This window comes from Scyliorhinus torazame, chromosome 11 (assembly GCF_047496885.1).
Source record: "Scyliorhinus torazame isolate Kashiwa2021f chromosome 11, sScyTor2.1, whole genome shotgun sequence".
NCBI classification, from domain to species: Eukaryota; Metazoa; Chordata; class Chondrichthyes; order Carcharhiniformes; family Scyliorhinidae; genus Scyliorhinus; species Scyliorhinus torazame.
In genome coordinates, this window is record NC_092717.1 from 211,589,261 (window position 1) to 211,614,363 (window position 25,103).

General features: G+C 46.2%; 1 protein-coding gene across 2 annotated transcripts in view; it reads left to right on the forward strand.

Annotated features, from left to right (window-relative positions):
- Window positions 1-25,103, forward strand: part of tsnare1 (T-SNARE Domain Containing 1) — a 1,154,852-nt gene that overhangs the window by 316,222 nt on the left and 813,527 nt on the right. The window lies entirely within an intron of this gene.

Genomic DNA, 25,103 nt, shown 5'->3' on the forward strand with positions numbered 1-25,103 from the left:
ACCACTAAGTGATGCCGTGCTGTTGCTGTGAAGCTTCAATTTTCTTGAGTTCATACTTCACACTTGGAAGTTTAACGATTTTTTTTAAATGTCCAGAAAACTATACGTACAGACATATCTGGGTTTCTTTATTTGATTATGTACTACATTAAAAAATACATTGATACATTTATTGTACACAGCATGGTAAAGCAGCCCAAAGTTCTTCACAGGACTGTGATTCGACAATTAAATTAACACCAAGCCAAAGGAGAAGTCAATTGATCAGGTAATCAAACACACATAGCAAAGAGTTAGTGTAGACTGGGTGGTCAGGTGGTCGTTGGGGTGACACATGTACATAAGGGGGGGTCATGTGTTGGGAGCGCCGTGTTCTTCCTGGAGTGTGGGCAGGCGCACAGCATGCAGGAGATACTCCGAGTTACTTTGGATTTGCATTTTGTTAATTGTCACGTGTACCGAGGTACAGGGAAAGTATTTTTCTGCGAGCAGCTCATCAGATCATTAAGTACATGAAAAGAAAAGGAAATAAAAGAAAATACATAATAGGGCAACACAAGGTACACAATGTAACTACATAATATCAGCATTGGGTGAAGCATACAGGGGTGTAGTTCACAATGAATCTTTATTGTTCTAAGTCCTTTGTCGTCAGTCATTGTAACCCAGTTAGGTTTTAAGGAGTGGCTAGGAGGTGGAGGGGTTTTGGAAGGGAATCCCTGAGCTTTAGGACCTCGGCAGCTGGAAGGTATGTCATGTTGTCCATTGGTGTAACTCAAATGGGCAATAGCTGCTGATTTTACATTTGCTCCCATTTCACACTGATTCCTGCTTGTAGGCAAATGAGCCCTGCAGGGAAGCTCGCCCTGGTATGTTTTGCTATAATTTCTGCATAAATGCATTCCAGGAAATATGATCTAACACACCTCTCAGAAATTGTTAGAGGTATTCTGCATGCATTACATTTCCAGTGCAGTGACCACTGTTATGTGGAGCAATGCAACAGCAATCTGTGCCCAACCACACCCCACAAGTGGCAATGAGGTGAATGATCTGCAGATTGCAATTGTTGGGGGAAGCAGTGTTCCCGAAGAAAAAGTAGCTCAGTGCTCACTTTTTACATTAGTCAGATTGTTGTACTCCCCAATCACCCTAGCAACCAATTAGCACCACCATTTGCTTAAAGATCACTAGAATACACAATGGTGAGCGGAGCATGGGTTCAGGAGTGGTGCGACCAATTGCCAAAGTTGAAGTACCTTGTGAAGTGATGCTAATGGGGACGGGTGTGTTTGAAATGGATGGTTTTAGTTTGAGCTGTTGGGCAAAAGCTGGAGCAAATTGAAATTGTAGAGAACTGGTTTGCTGAAAGGACTTATTTTATATCTGTCTGATTAATGTATAAACAGCGGAGGGCTTTAGTCTTCAGTTTGCAATCCTTGTGACATTTAAGATGTAATATTGGGATTTTTAATAAAGTGTAAATGAACAGATTGTTATCACTTCACCACTTAACAATCCAAATTACTTATCTAAAAAAACACATTTGGCTGGCAGTGTTGCCAGGAATCCGCAACCCACCGCGATCGGATATCTTCAGTTCTTTTACATTTCACAGTGCAACAGTGACTCTTGACATTAGAGAAACTGGGTCAGAGAAAAGCACCTAATGAGAGCAACACATTTTCCCATTTCAGCAGCAACTCGCAATACCTGCGATTGCACCAAATATCACTCATTCATTTAAAAAAATTTTTAATTTAAACATTTTTTTTTAGAGTACCCAATTCATTTTTTCCAAGGGACAATTTAGCGTGGCCAATCCACCTACCCTGCACATCTTTGGGTTGTAGGGGCGAAACCCACGCAGACGAGAATGTGCAAACTCCACACGGATAATGACCTGGGGCCGGGACCGAACCTGGGACCCTGGAGCTGTGAAGTGACTGTGCTACCGTGTCCCCATTTTATCACTCATTCATATGATGTGAACATCCTGCCGAGGCCAGCAGCCAGTCATTAATTGTCTTTAGTGGGCAGCACGATAGCATGATGGTTAGCACAATTGCTTCACGGCTTCAGGGTCCCAGGTTCGATTCCCAGTTTGACTCACTCCCTGTGCGGAGTCTGCACATTCTCCCCGTGTTTGCGTGGGTTTCCTCCGGGTGCTCCAGTTTCCTCCCACAGTCCAAAGATGTGCAGGTTAGGTGCATTGGCCATGCTGAATTGCACTCCAAAAATTGCCCATAGTATTGGGTGGGGTTACTGGGTTATGGGTATAACGTGGAGGTGTGGGCTTGGGTAGGGTGCTCTTTCCAAGAGCCGGTGCAGACTCGATGGGCCGAATGGCCTCCTTCTGCGCTGTATATTCTATGATTCTATGATTTGAGAAGATTGTGGTGAGCCACTTCCTTGAATCACTGCAGTCCATCCGGTGTGGGTACTCCCACAGTACTGTTAGGATCGGAGTTTCAGGATTCTGATGCAGGGCCGGTGAAGGCAAGCCATTTCCAAGTCAGGATGGCGTCTGACTTCGAAATGCTGGTGCTGCCATGCATCTGCTGCCCATGTTCGTCTTGGTGGTAGAAGTGGATAAAGTAAGCTGTGGCATTAATTCACCAACTGTTTTTAAGGGATTGGGTTGGGTTCCATTTTCTTCTGTTGAGGTTTTCTGTGGAGTCGTCAAAAAGCATTTGGAAATTATGGCATGATATAGGTCATGACAATTACATATATTTTGAAGAGGAATAAACCTAATGGTCAACAGTATGAGAGGAACCAAACTTCAGCAAGAAAGAAAAGATTTTTTTTTCATATGGCATCTTTCACGACTTAAGAAAGTTGCAAAGCACTTAAACGACAATCAAGTACTGTGCATTCAATCTGCACAGAGCAAGGCCCATGAACAGAAATGTGATAATGACCAGATTATCTATTTTAATGCGATTGATTGAGGGAGCAATGTCAGTTGGGATGACAGGAAGAGCTCACCTGGCCACCAGTGCCATGCGCTCTTTTACATTCCTCAGAGATCAGGTGAGCCCTCAGTTTAGTGTCCTGTATGCACAACTGCACTTCCAACTGTGCAGCGTTTCTTCATTGTCACTGGCTTAAACAATCAAATTAAAATTGGTTGCACTGAGGAGGTGCAAGAGAGAAGCAGGCTAATTACTTCTACCACCTACAGTGGGAATGTTTTGAGCCCTGTTTGTGAAAAATTCTTGTGTTCCACCCGTGGCAGGTTTGGTGGCGGGCGGGAATGTAGAATCTGACGGGAGCTAAAAAGTCGGAAATCTGTTGGTGTCAAATCACATTGCAATTTTCCCCGTGGTGGATCGGTCTTCCCGCTGGCTGGTGATGTGAACGCGATTTGCATTCCTTTGCATCTCATGAATGCTCATTAAAACAGCTACCCACCAGGATCCCGTCAGGTCTCCCAATCTTGTGTCACACCTGTGGGAAATTACTGCCTAAATCTGCCTAAAAGCTAATTGATAAAAACTGGTGTGAAGAAGGCGGTACTCAGTTGGCAAGAGATTTTGAGGTGTGTGCAAATCAAGTCTTTTTTGCCATAGTGCTGTATGGCTGCTGATGTGCTATACACCCCTCTGCCAGGGCAGACTGGTACCGTTCTGCCCTCCATCTCCATGCCGAGCTGGACTTCATGGACAGCACCATGCTCCTGGACCCATGGACCCCCGTGTGTCACTGAGTCGGTTCAGTTGGGTTGGGGAATACTGGGGCCCCCTTCCCCTTCGTGTCACACAACAGTTTCTATCTGGACAGCACTATGACAGAATTGGGGAAAATTAAGGTTAAAAAACAAAATTGGGATAAAATAAAAAGGGATCCGCCATCCACCATTGCAGCCATTGATACCATACGATAACCTTGCGCCTGATCCACCGTTGAGGACTTGTTTTCGATTGCGCTTTGTCTGGTTCCTCCCCTCCAACCTTACTGTCATGGCTGACCCTGTCAGGAATTTAAGACTCTCGATGACATTGCTTTCAGGATCAACAGAAGACTCTCTCCCACAGTTAGGTGGCAATCGAAGGAAAGGAGTTAAGTGTACTCTTGTACTGTATTATAGTCCTTGTCAAATGCTTTTAGTTCTGATTAATTCATATTCTTTATGAATTGATCACAAAACGACTGGCCCAACGTACCCCTGGTTCACATATTTTCTCATCGTATACCAAATCAAACACCTCCACCATTAAGAACCAGTCTTCAGGTTACCCTTCTGCCTTTCAGGACGCCCTCACATTTAACATCAGCAGGGTTCTTAACAGCTGCCGAACTCATGCAGACACCACAACAAAGCTATGCAATTCAACCGGGAATCAGGTGGGAGGTGAGGCCGTGGAGGGGTGGGAGGTGGTCTGACTAAGACAATGGGAGCAATACGGAAAGGGGGCTGTGTAAGAAGGTTGGCGGAGCTGGGCGAGGACGCATGATGGCAGGCAGTGGGTCAAGAAGGTGGATGACGAACAGGCGCCGGAATGTGGCGACTAGGGGCTTGTCACAGTAACTTCATTTGAAGCCTACTTGTGACAATAAGTGATTTTCATTTCATTTCAAGACAAAACCATGTGCGGCAGAGGAAAGACTGAGAGGAGGGAAGCTGGACCCCAACAAGGCTCCATGAAATGATCCATTCAAGGGGGCCAAAGGACATCACATTATTTTTTTCAATTTAAGTTTCGAGTCCCCAATTATTTTTTTTCCAATCAAGGGACAATTAAGCATGGCCAATCCACCTACCCTGCCCATCTTTGGGATGTGGGGGTGAGACCCATCACAACACTGGGAGAATGTGCAACCTCCATACAGACAGCGATCGACGGGGCTGGGATTGAACGTGGGGCCTCGATCGAACCCAGGGCCTCGGCGCCATGAGGCAGCGGTGCTAACCACTGTGCCACCAGGCCACCCAGGATACCATATTGGTTACTGGAAGGGGATGCACAAAGACTCCAGATGTGGTGTATAGAGATCCAAGTGGGGCATGAGTACCTAGGAGGGGAAGTGGTAGCTGACCACCTGCTCAGTCAGGTGAAGACTGATGGGGCTGGCGAGAGTGACAGGAGTATGCTGGACTGGTATTTAAATATGGTGCCGGGACCTTGGAACCTGCCAGCTGAGACGAGTGGGTAAATTAGCTGCCGGCCCGCCAGGGGATTCAGAGGGTCACTTGCCCATGCATATCTAATGAGGTTCAAAGCACAGTATCTGGCATGGCAACCCTCTAGTCTGCCGAGCAGGAAAGGCGTCACCAGTGCTGCCCGTCACCACAGTCTCAGAATTGAAGAATTGTGCCCTTTGTATGTAATCAATATTTATCAAAAATTAATGGACAGATTTCAACAAAATGTTGTACACAGATAAGATATCGTAGAATCACTACAGTGCAGAAGGAGGCCATTCGGCCCATCGAGTCCGCACCGACTTTTCAAAAGACCACCCTACCAAGGCCCACCCACCTCCCTATTCCTGCAACCCCATCCTCGCGGGCAATTTTGCATGGCCAATGCACAGAACCTGCACATCTTTGGACGTGGGAGGAAACCGGAACACCCGGAGGAAACCGACGCAGACGTGGGGAGAATGCGTAAGCTCCACACAAACAGTCACCCGAGGTTGGAACCAACCCGGGTCCCTGAAGCTGTGAGGCAGCAGTGCCAATGACTGACACTGCCGCACATATGGACCAAGGGAGAACTGGTTCGATTTTTGTAAAGATGTAGATCCTGGATTTTTAAAAACTTAACATTAAGAAATGGTACAAATTGTCTTTTATTTAAAATGTTGTGGATTGTCTCGGCCGCTGTGGTGTAATTTGTTGAAGCGTGAGCAGGGTTTTCAGAGCTGGTTGTTGGATGAGGATTGGCCTGAAGGTTCCTCGATGGGTTGGAAGCACTTAATAGAAAGATTTCTTGTTTCAGCTTTGTAAGTACAAAGCATCAAGCTGCAGGGAAAAGCATCAAGGGAGGGCTGCGTAATTGTAATCATTTTTGAGTTGATGCAACGTTGTACTTAATGCCCTCTTCAGGTTTCAGTTCTGATGAAAGATGATCTCAACCTAAATGATTAACTTTGACCTTGATTTTCCAGCACCATCCCTGCGGTGCGCTTTCCAACAATGGACGTGGCTCGCTATTGGCCACCAGCGGGATCTTCCTATCTTGCCTATCTGTGACATTTTGTATGGCTTGCCTGCCTTACCGCCACGGAACCCACTACGTCAGGTGGCCTTTGGTGAGACTGGAAGATCCCGCTGGCAGGAAGGGGCGGAAGATCCTTCCCAGAGGTTTCACTCCATGGGTTCTACCTGACCAGCCTGAGAATTTCCAGCATTTTTTGTTTGTATGATTCCCTTTTCACTTGTTATCCTTTGTTCCAATGTCCTCTGTGTCAATTGCACACTCAAACTGATGATCCAATTTTCTATTATCCAATTGGTCTTCAAAAGTCCTGCTGGACGGCAGCACTGAAAGATAATATATAAACAGGAAGCAGCTGTGCACACAAGTGGCTCTGGCATCACACTCCCAAAACCTCAGAATAAGTGCCAAATGCTTTCATAGAAACAGTTCCGTGCCCCAGAGCCCAGCTGTCATGGAAGATACCCAGGTTCTATTGCTGGCAGTTTTGACAGCAGCTGGAGCAACAGCAAGACAACTTCTATGTCACAGTCTGCATCTTAGTTCAAAGTTGCCATACATTCCCTACCAGACACTGGTGTCTCTCATCTAATTTATTGGTGGTTATGGTTTTCCAGTGGCCAGAAGCCATTACTTGTCTCCCCCCCCCCATCATTGTGATGTTGTCCAAAATCAGTTAAGGACCCAAAAAAGTCTTGACTCGATCTTGCACCCTCGGCGGACAGGCGGCGGTCAGGGTTCCTGTCAGATATTGGGCAGAAAGATAAATGGAACAAGGGGGAAGAATGGGGAATAAATAGAAACCACAGCAATGGAGTGGGCTGTGCACTGCTGTAAACACCAGGCAGTAACTAATAAGAAATGTGTTGTGTGTATCTTTGGGAAAAAATAAGACTTTTAATACAACATTAATACAAACTGTGAATTTACATTTCATGTTTCCATCCTCTGCCTGAGCTTTGTGATAAATTGGAATTCACTTTTAATCTCCTAGCTCAGTCTGGCTTCCAAAGGAACAGTTTGGCTTTAATGAACATCGGAGATTTACTTTTCGTTTTGGAAAAAAAAAAACCTTTTCTGTGATTAACTTTAATCGGAATTCTGCAAGTGGATTAATAAATCCCGGTCTTTTGAATGTACATCGAAGGGAGATCTGAAAGGGTGAGCACATCAGTCGTTTCTGTATGTAAAATGCCTTGCAGAAGTTAATCATTAAAGCCCTCGCTAATTCCTTTGAAGGTGCAAATTGAAGTAAAGCAAGAGCTGTGGTATTTTAGAGTCTGCATCAACTAACATTTTTCCGGCTTTGTCCCATCCTCAGTCACCCGTAATGCTTGGGAGACTCGAGAGATTAATTTATTTCCTGTGCATTCGATTACTTTAGTAGTTCTTATCTCTGGACAAGCACCAAGCACTGATTGGGGGTCCTGCTATCTTCTCTGCAGAGAGTAGGCTTCAGCCTCTTCCGGCCTATTTACGGCTACGTTGTCAACATGACAGGTGTCTGATTATGGATGCCATCCCTTGGCATTACCTCTCTGACAAGCAGCCATTTGTGGTAATAGGTAACAAGCTTGTAATAAGATGCAGCGCAAGTGTTATTCTGGAGCGTCAAGTCCCAGTTTAGCTGGCTGATTTGACTCAAATTTCCGCTGAAGTGAATTCAACTGCTTGCTCATCAATCCTTGATGTCGACCTTATTGTCTTGCTGCAAAAACCTTGTTTTTAAAAAAAAATCTACAACTAGTTTATTTTTAAAACAAATCACAGGTGTTACTTGCTACCAGCTGCAACTTGTGTCTTGATTTTTGCAAGCGTTCACACTCGATGGAATGACATTTGGCCAAAAATGGGGAAAACATTTAAATGCCAATGACTGAACATTATGAAAATTTAACCCCCTCCATTTCTTGCGAATGTGATTCTGAACTCCGAGGAATGCAGCCTATCCCCAAAGTGATTGTGGTGTGGTCTGTGGCTACTGGAGGAGTAGGCATATGGCTATTGCACTAAAACACCAAGAAGCTATAATCTGTTGAATTAGTTCCAACAGATTTGAGCATGCAGGCCTAAAGTTCAGAGATAAACCAAAGGCTAAATTATGCTAATAGGCAGGAAAATGTACAAAGCTACAGAGAAAACCCAGAATTGAAGATCAATAAGAAATGGAGATTGTGAGGCATGGTACATGGCCAGAACCTCAATAAATTGAAGCAGAGTATTTGTACTAGTTCTAATCTCCCAACCACCTTGGAGAATTTTGAAGATTCTGTGTGTCCACTAATGCTTGTTCGGAACACCTCACTGTGTGCATTTTCAGTCTCCTTATCTGAGGAAGGATGTCCTTGCTATGGAGGGAGTACAGCAAATGTCCACCAGACAGATTCCTGGGATGACGGGACAGTCGTATGAAGAGAGATTGAGTCAGTTAGGATTATATCTGCTGGAGTTTAGTAGAAAGTTGGGGGGGGGGGGGGGTGCAGTGGTTCTCATAGGACCCTGTTCTCTGCCCCACCACATCAATTTTCTGGTGCAACACCGCCCCACCAGCAGCGGGATCTCCATCCCGGCAGCCAGCTACTGGGGTTTCCCATTGTGGGCACCACCACGCTGTTGGGAAATCCGCGGGCGTGAGTGCATTGCCAGAGAAACGGATAATCCCGTCAATGGAGAATCCAGCCTCGCATGTATGTTTTCAAGAAGGAGTTAGATACAGCTCCTGAGTCTAAATGGATCAAAGTATATGGGGAACAGTTTACTGAGTTGGATGATCAGCCATGATCATAATGAGCGGGCTTGAAGGGACGAATAGTTGACTCCTCCTGTTTTCTATGTTTATATATCGGCAGCAAATTATTTTTCTTACGAGGGTCGTTGTACGTTACTGATTGCTGAACAATTTCTGTGCTGCAGAAATCAAAGCACAAAAGTAAACTGCTGATTTAAGGGGAGTGGTTACATTTTCAGTACTAAGCTTCATTAGTATTCCTGTTTTTAATTTATTTTCTGTATGAAATTTTATTTAACTTCATGCAGAAGATCAGTTATTGTTTTGAAATAAATTCTGTCCTTTTCGTCTCTGCAAAATAAAAGATTTCTGGACAATTATTGAATGGTTACAGCACACAGCGAGGCCATTTGGCCCATCAGACTTTCACTGGTCCTCTCAAGGAACAAGCACATAGTGCTACTCCCGTCCCCACCCCCTTTCTTCCCATAGCCCTGTGAATTCTTTCTTTCCAAATAATAATCCAATTTCCTTTGAACACTTCAATTTAAGCTGCGTTCACCACACTCTTCGACAGTGCATTCCAGGTCCTATCCGAGCGAAAACATTTTCCCAATATCTCCATTGTCAATTATCCTAAATCTGCGCCCTCTAACTCTTGATCCTTCCATCAATGGGAACAGTTTCCCCCCTTGTAATCTGTCCAGACTTTTGAATATTTCTGTCAAATTGCCACCCTGTCTTAGTTCCAACTTCAATCTGTCCACATAGCTGAAGTTTGTTATCCTTGGAATTATGTTCATGAATCTTTCCTCCACGTTCTCTAATATCTTCACATCCTTCCTTAAGTGTGGCACCCAGACCTGGGCAGAATACTTCAGTTGAGGCTGAATCAGTGTTTTATATAATCACAAAATTGTTATCGTGCAGAAGGCAGCCATCTGGTTCACCTTGTCTGCGCCGGCTCTCCGAATGAGCCCTCCAATTTGGTCTGCCTTTTGTCTTGTAACCCTGCATATAATCATCTCATGACCTCTTGAATGCCTCAACCGAACTTGCCTCCACCAGGCTTCCAGGCAGTTAATTTCAGACCCAAACCACTCGTTATGTGCAAAGATTTTTCTCGCATCACATTTGCTTCTTTGGCAGATAGCTTTAACTCTGTGCTCTCTTGTTCGTAATCATTTTACAAACAGGAACATTTTCTCCCTACTCCCTATCTACTCTCCCCAGTCCCCTGAATTTAACATAACTTTTGTGCTCTCTGCCTTGATGTGTTGGGTAGGCTTGGTCGATGTGGACTGCACTTGATGTAGTGTAGCGAGAGACAGACATCCAACACTTGATAAGATGCAACACGATTTTATTTAACATCTAAACTATTAGACATGTTCAACTGTGGGTTGACACTATTCTGGCTTGACTGGAGACCTGATACTAGCCTAACCAGACTTACTAGCTACCACATGGTGTTTGCACTGGCCAACTCACAAACTCTGACTGTCTCAGAGGCTGGGTCCCAAGAGAACGGGAAAACTGGTGCCCTCTTGCTCTATAGTGGTTGCGTCGTGTCTGGTGATTGGCTGCTCTGTTCTGTGTGCTTACTGGTCACCCTGTGTGTCAATCACTGCCTGTCTGCACTCCATTATATACATAGATGTATATTATGACATCTCCCCCTCCCCCCTTTTTTTTTGTATTGTGTGTGTTGACATAATAAATATTAAGGTGCACGTGCGTGTGGATGTGTATATGTGCATGACTATATACAGAATGTGCTAAAATGACCTTATGTACACAGGAAGGTGTCGCTAGTGCAGATATACGGCAGATGAAATGGTAAAAAACAATATATACAGAGGTCAAAACGATAAGGTAACACAGTTGTGCAAAAGTTCAATCTATAAGTTTAGTCTCTGCGGCGGGCGACGAATTCTGGTTGACCGCCTGGCAGGACCACCACCAATGCGGTGGTCGCAGAGGTCGGCAGCATTGCTGGTAGATCGGTGGAAGAATGCTTGGTCTGAAGCGGATGGTGTCGAGATCGGACTTGGAGATGAGGTTCGCCGATGCGCTGGTGTCCAGTTTGAACCAGATGCGAGCCTTGTTGACTGTGAGGTCAGCACACCACTCGTCGTCGGGATCCATGTTGAGGATCGGGAGGTGCTTCGATGTCTTGGAGAAAGGCAGCGCATGCTTCGTAATGATGCCCACCCGGTATGGAGATTTGAGACACGCAGCATTAGGATCTGTTGGGCTGTCGGGGTCGGAGTCTGGCATGGCCTGCTGCATTGAATGGATGCTTCTGCGCCACGGCTGGGATCGCTGGATGTTGGGCAGTGGAGCAGATCTGCAAAGGGCTGCGTCCCGAGAGAGCGGGAAAACTGGAACCCTCTGGCTTTATGGTGGTCGTGTCCTGTCTGGTGATTGGCTGCTCTGTTCTGTGTGCTTACTGGTCATCCTGTTCGTCAATCACTGCCTGTCTGCACTCCATTATATACATAGATGTATATTATGACATGTCTCTTGATAAAGCCCAGAATGCTGTGTGCTTCATTAACTCTGCTCTCAACTGGCCCCGACAACTTCAACGATTTATGTGCATATACATTCAATTCTGTCTGCACTCATTAGAATTGTAACCCAAGTATTGTGTGTCTGTGTTCTTCGGACCAAAATGAATCACTTCAAACTTCTTTGCATTGAATTTTATTCAATTGTCCACTCATTCCACTACCTGTCTATATCCTTTTGAGGATTCACACTACCCTCCTCAAAGTTAAAGTTTTGCATTGTCTGCATATTTAGGAGTTGTGTCCCATGCAGAAAGTTCTCGGTCCTTCATACATATTAGGAAGAGTAGGAGTCCAAACACTGACCGCAGGGATGCTGGTTAATGTCAGCTGATATATTTACCATGACAACACTTCTACCAATCAGAGTACAATTGCCAACTAATCTGAACCCTCTCTTCCTGCAGTGAAAATTGTTTATTTCCTTTGAAATTTGATGTTCTTCCATCTGTCCTGATCAGTGCACGATGAAAAGCTTCAACGGTACTTTTTCAGCAATATTAAAGTTCGGTATTACCAAAGAACTAGCTAATACCTTACAATTTTCTACTCTGGTGCCATCTGTCTGCCCCAGTATTCTGTGCACGTTTATAATCCTCTGAATATTATTTCCTGGTTCCCATACCCCTTTTAAGTTGGTTTAAACTCTCGCTAATAACACTGGGAAATTGCCCCATGAAGAAATTGGTCACGGTCTGTTTAGGTACAACCTATCCAGCCTGTACAGATCCCATCTCCCCCAGAACTGGTCAAAATGTCCCAGGAATCTGAAGTGTTCATCCGTGCATCATCTTTCCAGCCATACACTCACATTTTTCCGATATTTCTCTGCTTGCTTACACGTGTGTTTGTGAAACAAAGGTAAATTTAAGGAATTTATGTGTATAGGTAAACATTAGAAACATGGTATAATCACAGAGGTTACCTGCAACGAATTAGAACCATAGTATTCCTATCATGCAGAAGGAGGCCATTCGGCCCCTCTGGTCTGTACTAACCCTCACAAAGAGCCCTATCCATGCCCATTCCCCCTCCCTATCTCCCATAACCCCACCTAACCTCGACATCTTTTGACTGTGGGAGGAAACCGCAGCACCCGGAGGAAACCCTTAAGTGGGTTTAATTTAATGCTTCTGTGCCTGGAAAGGACCTATAGTTAGATCCGTGATGGACAAAGGTTTGTGTGGAGCTTGGTTAAGTTCCAACTGTGAAAGGGGGAGCTACGGCATGACGAGTAAATATTGTTGCTTGGCAACTAGAAGCCCTTGCAAGGGAAAAAAACAACTTTCCTCCTTTAGTTTTAGCTGGCAGCTGCAGCAGTTTGTAGGTAGGCAGCCTTTAGCTGGAGGCTGCAGCAGTTTGTAGATAGGCAGCCAGAGAGGGAACAGCTCCCACAGCTCTGCGAAATGCAGGTTTCAGAAAGCTAAAGAGGGAATATCTCTCTCAGCTTTGCTACAAGACAAAACATACAATGGAGTAATGCTTATCTAAAGAGGAACTAATGAAGGAAGCGGAAGAAATTTGATATGATCTGAGGTTACGGGTACGAGAACAGAGGACTGCTCAGTAAATACAGAGCTGTGAGGAAGGCTGAGAAGCCAGAAATACATATCGGTGATTTTCAGGTTTGTGAGATTTAACCACAGCCTATGGAACTGGAATTGGTAGTTGGACCTATAGGTCCTTTCTGGGCACAGAAGCATTAAATTAAATCCAGTTCAGCGTTTCCTCAGACAAAAGTCGTGAATAGGTTGGTGCAAGTCTTGGCCTGGATTCACTTCGGAAAAATGTGCACTGGATTTTGCAATGCAAACTGCAAATCATAGATTATCATAGAATTTACAGTGCAGAAGGAGGCCATTCGGCCCATCGGGTCTGCAGCAGCTCTTAGAAAGAGCACCCTACCCAAGGTCAACACCTCCACCCTATCCCCATAACCCCACTCAACACTCAGGGCAATTTTTGGACACTAAGGGCAATTTATCATGGCCAATCCACCTAACCTGCACATCTTTGGACTGTGGGAGGAAACCGGAGCACCCGGAGGAAACCCACGCAGACACGGGGAGGATGTGCAGACTCCGCACAGACAGTGACCCAAGCCGGAATCGAACCTGGGACCCTGGAGCTGTGAAGCAATTGTGCTATCCACAAGGCTAATGGAAATCATGATTATGAAAAAAGATTTTAAAGTGTGTTTTCGGGATTAGAGTTCGGAAACACTCATGTATGACAATCATCTGGGGAGAATTTGAGGAGAAATCCATGGATATTAACTTGGGTTCAGAGTGGAGTATGTGTTTGACAACAGCAATCTGTGTTTTATAAAATGACTTTGTGTCTGGATTCACTGTGTGGAGCGAATGCTCTGTTCATAGGAGACTTTGAAAAATATGGACTGGATTTTGGAATGCAAACTGCTAATGGAAATCATGATTATGAGAGACCATTCTAGTTTCAACTGGGGTCAGTTAACTCAGTTGGCTGGACGACTGGTTCATGATGCAAAGAGACGGCAACAGCGTGGGTTCAATTCCCGTACCAGTTAAGGTTGTCCATGAAGACTCCACCTGCTCAACCTTTCCCCATAGCTAAGGTGTGGTGACCCATGGGTTAAAAAACACCAATCAGCGCTCTCTCAAAAAGGAGAGAGCAGCCTCTGGTCCTCGGGGACTACAGGGACATTACTTTTCAGTTTTAAATATACCGTGTCATCCGTGTTGATCTTAACCTGTTTGTAATCGTTAACTCAAGGTGGGAGAAAAGGAGTATTGTATTAAAATCCACTTTTTCATGTTTAATAAATATTATTTTACTTGTTAAAACTAATTTTCAATTCTGTGACACTGTTCTTCCACGTTTGATTTAAAATAAATAAATAAAAGCTATGGTCTTTTGGCCAGAGTTCCATTCTGGGATATTCCCACCTACTTATAACATCAATTGGGATCATAACACATGATACTGGGAGCCATCCGGAGATTAGTACTTTTCAGTTCCAGCTTGCTAATTTTGTATCGATCTCCCTAAATTCTGGGTCCAGGACCGCGTCTCGCTTTCTGTCTGTCATTGGGCAATGTGGGCCACAATTATTGTCTGTTCACACTCCACCTTCTATGCTGTGCAGCCTCAGTGGCATTCTTGACCCTGGCACAAGGGAGGGAATCTACCATCCTCGATTCATGTTTTTAACCACAAAAAAAACCTGCCCGTTCCTCCAGCTATTGAACTTCCTAACATTGCTGCTCACCAGGTCTTGTTTGTGCTTTCCTGTACAGCTGAGCCAGCCAAGGTGGCGTGTACTGCTCACTGCCTGCAATATTCAGGTGAGCTATCACTTTTATCAGTGGTCAGAACTTCCTGATCATGGGGCGGTATGTGGCGCAATGGTTAGCACTGGGACTGCAGCGCTGAGGACCCGGGTTCGAATCTGGGCCCTGGGTCACTGTCCGTGTGGAGTTTGCACATTCTCCCCATGTCTGCGTGGGTTTCACCCCCACAACCCAAAGATGTGCAGGTTAGGTAGATTGGCCACGCTTAATTGTCCCTTAATTGGAAAAAAATAATAATTGGGTACTCTAAATTTATAACAAAAAGAAACTTCCTGATCATGGCCCCTCTTTCTCTCTATATCTTTATCTTCCTGCTCCCTTCTAACCGTGCCCCCCCCCCCCTCCTTCCCGCGAACATTGTGGTTTTGTTCACTCCTATCAAATGTTGGGGTTCAACCCCAATTTCCCCCTAGCAGTGGGTTCCTGCTGCCAATCTTTCTCCTGGCTGCTGACAGGACATTGGGATTTGGGGAAACTGGAAGCCATTGTTTTTGGTCAGTGCTCCAAACCTGCTGCTTGGTGGCACCTCGGGTCTGAGACTGGTTGTTCACCAGCTTGGTATCATATTGGACCCAAAAATGAGCTTCTGACCACATTTGCATCCTTGACCTTGTCCACCCTGGTAACCTTGCCCGACTTTGCCCCTGACAAATCTCTTTGGCTGCTGAAGCCCTCATTCATACCTTTGTTACCACCGAGGAGATGATGGCAGAGCGGTAACATCACTGGACTAGAAAATCTAGAGGTCCAGGCTAATACTCTGTGTACCCAGTTTCAAATCCCATCATGGAAAAGAACTCTCTGTAATTGTGATCTCAAACTATCATCAATTATCACAAAGGTCCGCCTGGTTCACTAGTGTTCTTCAAGGAAGAAAATCTGCCATCCTTACCTGGTCTGTCCTACATGTGACGCCAGACCCACAGAAAAGTGGTTGACTCTAAACTTCCCTCTGGCAAGCCATACAATTCAAGGGCAACTGGGGATAGGCAACAAATACTGGCCTTGCCAGCAACACCCACATCGAAAGAAAGAAAACTGGACAAGACATTATTGACTGCTACCCCTTGTTGCTAGCTTTTGGTTGGTTCAATTGGCTCTGTTTTATAACCTTTGCTCTAGAGTCACCAGATATCTTTATGATACCGCCACGAGGTTCAAGTACTGATCAATAACTCAACACACCAATTTGTAAGATTCAAATCAAAACACATTTATTATACACGGTCAGTCGCTACTCATGCATAAATTCTACTTAATAAAACAGGCCTATACTTAGCGTTGGACTGGCCCACCAGGTCAGGGGAACAAATGGCCTTTCGTTCAGGTCCTGAGTCTACGGGATTCAAAAGCTGGTGTGGACTGGTAGCTAGGAGCGCCTATCTCGTAGCGAGCGTTGACTTGAGACTTACTTGCTTGGAGCGGCAGCTTGGGCAGTTCACTCTCAAGGGTTGATTCAAGTTGCTGAGTGACCCTGCCAAAGAAGGACGATTTTGGGGGCTTTACTTTATAGTCCCCAGGGGCTTCCCACCCTTCGGGGCGGACCCCGTACCTGGTTCCAAGTGATTGGATTACTTTCCGATCACTTGGATCGATTTCTCCAATGCTGGAGCGGTTCCCTGATCGCTGGGCGGTCCCTAAATGTCCGTTGGCCTTCCTTTGTCTTGGCTCCTGCTGGCGCCGAGGAGTCTGGCTTGGCTTTGTTTACCTTAACTGTTGCCATTGTGCCTGGGAATCGCACATTACTATGCAGATGGCTGCTGGTTTCGGTGCTGTCTGGTTGTTTTGCAGGTATCAATATACATGATTTCTGTATTTGCTAGTCTTTGTCTGTATTGGCTGAATTTCCCTTCAGCCTTTGCAGTTCTCCATTTTAAGTCGGGAAGTGGCCAACTCAGGTGGCTACACCCTGCATTCTGCACTTCGTAAGCCTGGGATCATCCAAAGCTTTGCCATGCCAGAATAAGTTTTGTTCCCCTGTCACCCCTATACTTGAAGATTTGTGCATCATTTTCATTTTTCCATCATTGATGGCTGTGCACTTAGTTACCTGGGGGCTAAGCTCTGAAATTCCTTCCCTGAACCTCATGGCCTCTCTACCTAGTGTTCCGGGACCTTGAAAACATTCCTCAAAAATTTCCCTCCTTGACAAAGTCTTTGACCATCAGACCCAAGATCTCCTTAACGTGATTTGGTGTGCTGTTTCGTTTTATAATATTCCTGTGAAGTGCCTTGGAATGTTATTGCACTAGACGTGTGATGCGCTATCAATTACGACAAGACAAGAGTCGAGAGTAATCAAGGCTTTATTAAGCAGAGAAGTGTTGCCTCCTGCAGCTGCTACCGAAATGGCAGCGCACACATTTATACTTCGCCTACTGGGCGGAGCCAACAGGCAGGTATCTGCCCCCGTACCTGTAGTACAGGAGCCTTACCGTATTACCTCTAACATACATATTATACAAACAGTGGTGACTACCACATTCACCCCCTGTTTAAAAAATGGAGTCCAGCGGGAGTGGTGGAAAAGCTATTTACAGGTATGTGAGAATTTTTAAAGTGTACAGTTCGGTGGAATGTTACAAATTTAGCCGGCCGGATGCCTTGATCCTCCGCTGTGAGCGCCGCAGTCCCGGTGGTGATGCAGGCACCGGCTTGGTCGCCTTTGACTCCGGGAACGTGTAGTCCTCATCTTCATCCGCGGGTGGAAACAATGGGAGAACGGATCGTCCTGGGGGAGGGCTGTAGTGAGGTGCGCTGGAGGGAGGCTGGGTGGCGCCGCGGCAATCGGAGGGGCGGGGGGGGGGAAACCGTGCCAGGTCCCTGAGGGAGACTGTGGCTTGGCGGCTGTCTGGGTATGCCACGTAGGCATACTGCGGGTTCGCATGCAGCAGCTGTACCCTTTCGACCAACGGGTCCGCCTTGTGAAGCCGCACGTGCTTGCGGAGGACGGGTCCTGGAGCTGCCAGCCACATTGGGAGCGAAACCCCGGAGGTGGACTTCCTAGGCAAGGCAAGGTGACGTTCATGGGTGGTTTCATTAGTCGCAGTGCAAAGTAGCAATCCGATGGAATGGAGCGCGTTGGCGAGGACCTCCTGCCAGCGGGAGACCGGGAGATGTTTCGACCGTAGGGCCAGCAGGACAGCCTTTCAGACCGTCCCGTTCTCCCTCTCCACCTGCCCGTTTCCCCGGGGGTTGCAGCTGGTCGTCCTGCTCGGGGCAATGCCCGTGCTGAGCAGGAACTGATGCAGCTCATCATTCATAAAGGAGGATGCCCGGTCGCTGTGGACGTAAGCGGGGAAACCGAGCAGGGTGAAGATGCTATTAAGGGCTTTGATGACTGTGGCAGACATCATATCGGAGCATGGGATGGCGAAGGGGAATCTGAAGTATTCATCGACCACGTTCAGGAAGTACGTGTTTTGGTCAGAGGAGGGGAGGGGCCCTTTGAAGTCCAGGCTGAGGCGTTCAAAGGGATGGGAGGCCTTCACCAGGTGCGCACGGTCTGGCCGGTAGAAGTGCGGTTTGCACTCCGCGCAGACCTCGCAGTCTTTGGTGACCGCCCTGACTTCCACAATGGAGTAGGGTAGGTTGCGGGCCTTTATGATGTGAAAGAACCAGGTGACCCCTGGGTGACAGAGACCATCGTGTAGGGCCCCGAGTCGCTCCATTTGTGCGCTGGCACATGTACCTCGGAATAGGGCATCGGGGGGCTCGTTGAGCTTACCGCGGCAATACAAAATTTCGCAATTGCAGGTGGAGAGCTTGATCCTCCCCTTAAGATTTTATCATTTTTGAGCTTGCCCCGCTGTGTATTATTGAACATGAAAGCAAGCGACCTTCACCCAGGAGTGAATCTCCTGCCGGCCAGGTAATGCCTCCAATGCTACACAGATTCTATGATGGCTTGGGCCTCCATTTCGACAGAGGAGTGTCGAATTTCGGAGGCATGGAGGGTGTGGGAAAAGAATGCCATGGTTGAGGGTAGCAGCCAGAGCGACGTCTGATGCATCGCTCTCCACCTGAAAGGGGGAGGGTCTCGTCGACCGCATGCATGGCGGCCTTGGCGATGTCTGCCTTGATGTGGTTGAAGGCCCGGTGGGCCTCAGCCGTCAGGGGGAAAACTGTGGAGTGGATGAGTGGGCGGGCCTTATCCGCATAGTTAGAGACCCACTGGGCATAATAGGAGAAGAACCCCAGGCATCATTTGAGGGCCTTGTGGGGAGGGGGAATTCCATGAGGGGGCGCATGCGGTCGGGGTGGGGCCCTAGAACTCCATTTTGCACAGCATAGCCAAGGATGGCTTAGCGGTTGGTGTTGAACATGCACTTCTTGTTGTACGTGAGGTTCAGGAGTTTGGCGGTGTGGAGAAATTTGAAAAGGTTAATGTTGTGGTCCTGCTGGTCGTGGCCGCAGATGGTGACGTTATCTACGTACGGGAAGGTGGCCCGCAGTTGGAAGACCGAGACCCCATTAGTGATGTCGAAAGGAACCCTAAGGAAGTGGTAAAGGTGGCCGTCTGCTTCAAATGCAGTGTATTGGCGGTCTGCCTTGCGGATGGGGAGCTGGTGGTAGGCAGATTTCAGGTCCATTGTAGAGAAGACCCGGTACTGTGCAATCTGATTGACCATATCAGATATGCGTGGGAGGGGGTACGCATTGAGCTGCGTGTACCGATTGATGGTCTGACTGTAGTCAACAACCATCCTGTGTTTCTCCCCAGTCTTTACAACTACCACTTGGGCTCTCCAGGGGCTGTTGCTGGCCTCAATGATGCCTTCCCGCAGTAGCCGCTGGACCTCCGACCTGATGAAGGTCCTGTCCTGGGCACACTACCGTCAGCTCCTGGTGGCGACGGGTTTGCATCTTTATTAAGCAGAGATGTGTTGCCTCCTGCAGCTGCTGCCGAAATGGCTGCAGCTCGGTGAGCACGCATATTTATACTCCGCTTACTGGGCGGAGCCAGCAGACAAGGATCTACCCCTATACCTGTAGTACAGGAGCCTTACCGTATTACCTCTAATACACGTATTATACAAACAATGGTGACTACCACAAGGTGCTGCATAAATATATGTTGTTGCTTGGGTTTCTGAGTTCTTTGTTTGGATTAAGCTTCCTCTACACTCATCCCACCTTTCTGTATGTATTGGTGCCTCAATAGTTTCCATGCTTTTTAATTCAACGGACCGATAATCAAATCAGCAAAACCCTGGGCATTTAAATCCGAGAGTTAGTTGGGAACAACAAGGAGACAACTCCGGGACTGGAATCCATAGATTTTTGTTGGATACGCATATCAAAGAATATGTAGCAAATGCAGAGAAATGGATTTGAGATGCAGGTCAGCTTTGATTGAATAGAATGTCTGAACTAGTTTGAAAGGCCGAGTAGCCTATTGAAGTTTCTGTTTATATTTTTCCCTTGCTTTGAAGATGTGAGGAGGACTTTGTAGGTGCAGGGTAGAATGATCCTATCGGGCTGCATCACAGCCTGGTATGGCAACTGCTCGGCCCAGGACCGCAAGAAACTTCAGAGAGTTGTGAATACCGCCCAATCCATCACACAAACCTACCTCCCGCTGCCTGGGGAAAGCAGGCAGCATAATCAAAGACCCCTCCCACCCGGCTTACTCACTCTTCCAACTTCTTCCATCGGGCAGGAGATACTGAAGTCTGAGAACACGCACGAACAGACTCAAAAACAGCTTCTTCCCCACTGTCACCAGACTCCTAAATGACCCTCTTATGGACTGATTTCATTAACACTACACCCTGTATGCTTCATCCAATGCCAGTGCTTATGTAGTTACATTGTATATGTTGTGTTGCCCTATTATGTATTTTCTTTTATTCCCTTTTCTTCTCATGTACTTAATGATCTGTTGAGCTGCTCGCAGAAAAATACTTTTCACTGTACCGGTACACGTGACAAACTAATCCAATCCAATCCGAGTAGGAAAAGAAATTGAACACTTGCAGTTATTATCGGGAGTGGGGTGTGGCGGGGGGGGGGGGGGGGAGAATTTTAAGAATTACCTTAATATCACAGGTGGGAAGATAATCTTCAGACTACCAAGGGCTAAGGTGCACTCATGAATGTAGCCTAAAACCTGGAAGCTAAAATATCTACAATAAGAAGGGTGATGCAGACCCAAAAATGCAGCATTTTAATCTATATATGGAACATTGAACATAGCATTAGCCGATAATGCACAGAGATTTATGTGATGTTGCAGACTGGATGAGAAATACTTTGCAGCTTGGGACACATTCCAAAGTGATTAATAATGAGGAATATTAAAGTTTCTCATTTGTCATTTATAGACAAACTCATTATTAATTCCAGTGGTCTGGTTTACATGATTATTGCTTGGACAGTTTGTCTGTGAAGAGCAGATTTCTTCATTTTGTGTGTACTCCAGAGAATGCCATTGGAATACAGGCCAGAACAGTCTCTTGCAAATGGGAAAATGCATTCTTCCACTTTTTAAGGATGATCTTGTGTCTAATAATCTTTATTAGTGTCACAAGTAGGCTTGCATTAGCACTGCAATGAAGTTTCTGTGAAAATCCCTTAGTCGCCACACTCCGGTCCCTGTTTGGGTACATTGAGGGAGAATTCAGAATGTCCAATTCACCGAATAAGCACGTCTTTTGGGACGTGTGGGAGGAAACCGGAGCACCCGGAAGAAACCCATGGAGACTTGGGGAAAGGTGCAGAGTCTGCATAGACAGTGACCCAAGCCGGGAATTGAAACCGGGTCCCTGGCGCTGTGAAGCAACAGTGCTAACCACTGTGCTACCGTGTCTGCCTCGCTTCAACCTGGATTAATTTGTAGGTTTCTGTTTGTCATCCTGGGCATGTGACTGAACTCAGTTTAACATTTGAGGCATGTTTGTGAAACATTCTTGAGTACTCACTTATGAGAGTAATCTGAAACAAGGAAACTGGTCAGACTCAAAAGATTCAAAACGAGCCAGAATGTAATTGAGAATATGAAAGGGAAATGGTATCTTTCCCATTTGCGGAAAAGTGGTAGGCTGTTTTTTTCTATGAACCTGGGATGTGGGTGACTCTGGAGAATCCGCAGTTCTTGCTCATTCTACTGACCCAGAGGAGGTAGCAGGGATCATTTGGAGGGTATTTTCTTGATTTTGGGGTTTGAACTCAGCAGTACCACTTTCCCTCTCCACTGCGCATCCATACTTAGGATCAAGATTATGGCCAGAATTCTCCAGCCATTCACGCTGGCGGGATTCTGTGGTCCCGCCAGCAATGCATCCCTGCCGCTGGTTTCCCGGCAGCCGCAAGTGACTTCAATGGGAATTTCAATTGACAGTTGTGGGAATCGAGCATCCCGCCACCGACGAATGGTGTGCTGCCTCCTGCCGCTGAGAAACACATGGCTGGGGAATCGGACAATCCCACCCAATATGTTAAACCCCCCCTCCACATGCACTCTGAATGAAGTAAAAAAAATATATATTTTTCAGACAGGTCAGTTAACACCTTAGTTTCTCAGATTGGGGACTGGAAGATGTGGGGAGGGGGGGGGGGGGGGGGGGGGGGGGGGGGCAAATGTTGAGTATGGGGTGTGGTAAGTTAGCAGCTATGTTGAAAGCCGTGTAGGCCACAGGCTTCAATGCAAATAAAAATTAGCGTCTCATCTGCAAATATCAGTTTTCTATCTACACCCAATGTAACAATGAACTCCCTGTATCAGTCCAAGATTCCACTAATATCAATTTGCTATGATTGATGTTAATGTAATGGAATAAAGTTTGGATGAAGTTTCGGTTGCAATGAACAAAAATAAATTCAGTGAGAGGGCAGGCCCACTTGGCCCATCAAGTCTGTTGCATCTAGAGCTCATGTATAATTATTCTATCGTGGAAGCTCCATCACTGCCTGTTGAATCCCTATTAAAAAATACTAATGATGAGTTTACACCACAGCTTCACTCTCATCTCATTTGTGCCATGTCACTGAACCTTTTGATTCCTTCGCATGGAAAAGTATCAGACATTGCTATTAATATCTCAATCGCCCTCAGCATCTTAAGAAATATCAGTTCAGCCCCTGAATCCATTTTGTTTTATCTTATTGCACCGCAGCTATGTTTCTTACGTATAACATTATTTTTGCTGGCCGGCACGGTGGTGCAGTGGTTAACACGGCTACCTCACGGCACCGACAACCTGGGTTCGATCCCAGCCCCAGGTCACTTTCCGTGTGGTGTTTGTACATTCACCCCATGTTTGCGTGGGTCACACCCTGACAACCTAACGATGTGCAGGCTAGGTGGATTGGCCAGGCTGAAATTGTCCCTTAATTAGAATAAAAAAGAATTTGGTACTCTTAAATTTTTTTTTTTTTTCAAATTTAAAAAATGATTATTTTTGCTGACAACTGTTGTAGTCATTGACGAAAGACAACTTTTATGTTTCTTGAAGGACTGGAATGACATAAATGGACAAAGAGCTGTTTTTTAATGCTTTACTTCTACCCGTTTTTTGCCTGACTGATTCTAGCCAATTTATCCTAACGTTAAGTAAGGCTGTGCAGTAGGTATGCCAGGCTTTATAATGTGCAAGAGGGAACAATCATTACTTCACTCCATTAACAGTCTCGTCCATTCAGCCAGTGCAATCTTGCTGACCCATTTTAAACTTGTCCAAAGAACGGACCATGTTTTTACTTGTGACTGATATCAAACTCAACTTAGTTGTATGATAATTGATGAAGCGGGTACCATTTAAAAATTCCGACACTTGTTGCCCATCCCTTATGATTTTGTGAAGATGGCGGTGAGCTACCGCCTTGAATTCCTCCAGTCACCTAGTGCAGGTGCACTTGCAGTGCCGGGTTCAAAATACACTGGGGCGGTGAGTGAACGCCTTCAACGTGTCACAAGTAGCCTGCAAGAGAGCAAAGACTGGGGAGAAATATTTGGTCAAGGTCATCCTTGCACAATATTACTTACATTCAGCCTCTTCCATGGTGCAGATTAAACAATTGTGGGCACAGGCACCTTACTAAGAGCAGGGTAAACATGCAGAGTTTTGATTGGAAGAGCAGCAAGCTTCGAAGAAACAGAATCCCACCTTTGCTGCAAGGCGGATGTAGATACGATGCTGGTGAGTCTAAAACCAGGGGCACAGGCCAGAAATCTCTGGCCGTTGCGATTCACTTTTCCCGCTGGCAGTGCACCCCCCATCCAAGGGTTTCCCGCCGGTGTAGGGTGGCTTCAGTGGGTGATTCCATTGACCAGCGGCAGGAGTATAGAATCCTGCAGCCGGCTAGCGGTGTGTCACCGAGAAATACACCGAGAATCCAGCCTATAGTCTCAGAATGAAAGGCAGGCCATTTAAGACTGAGATAAGGAGGAATTTCTTCACCCAGAACAAAGATCGGTACAGCACAAGAACAGCCCTTCAGCCCTCCAAGCCTGCACTGATCATGATGCTTGTCTAAACTAATAGCTTCTGCACTTCTGGGGTATGTATCCTTTTATTCCCATCCTATTCATGCATTCCTCATGATGCCTCTCAAACGTCGCGATCGTATTTCCTTCGATCACCTCCACCGGCAGCGTGTTCCAGGCACTCCCACCTCATGTGTTTTTTTTTTTTTAATTTGCCTCACGAATCTCCTTTAAACTTTTCCCCTCACATATGTCCCCTATGATGTGGAGATGCCGGTGTTGGATTGGGGTGAGCACAGTACGAAGTCTTACAACACCAGGTTAAAGTCCAACAGGTTTGTTTCGATGTCACTAGCTTTCGGAGCGACACCTGAGGAAGGAGCAGCGCTCCGAAAGCTAGTGACATCGAAACAAACCTGTTGGACTTTAACCTGGTGTTGTAAGACTTCGTAATATGTCCCCTAGTAATGGACTTTTCCACCCTGGGGAAAAGTGTCTGACTATCCACTCTGTCCATGCCCCTCATAATTTTGTCGACCTCTCTCAGGTCCCCCCCCCCTCCACCTTCGTCATTCCAATGAAAACAATCCGAGTTCATCCAACCTCTCCTCGTAGCTAATACCTCCAGACTGGGCAACATCCCGGTAAACCTCTTCTTTACCTTCTCCAAAGCATCCACATCCTTTTTGGTAGTGTGGCGACCAGAATTGTACGCAGTATTCCAAGTGTGGCCTAACTAAGGCTCTGTACAGCTGCGGCATGACTTGCCAATTTTTATACTCAATGCCCTGACCGATGAAGGCAAGCATGGCGTATACCTTCTTGACTACCTTATCCACCTGCCTGCGTTGCCACTTTCAGTGATCTGTGAAACTG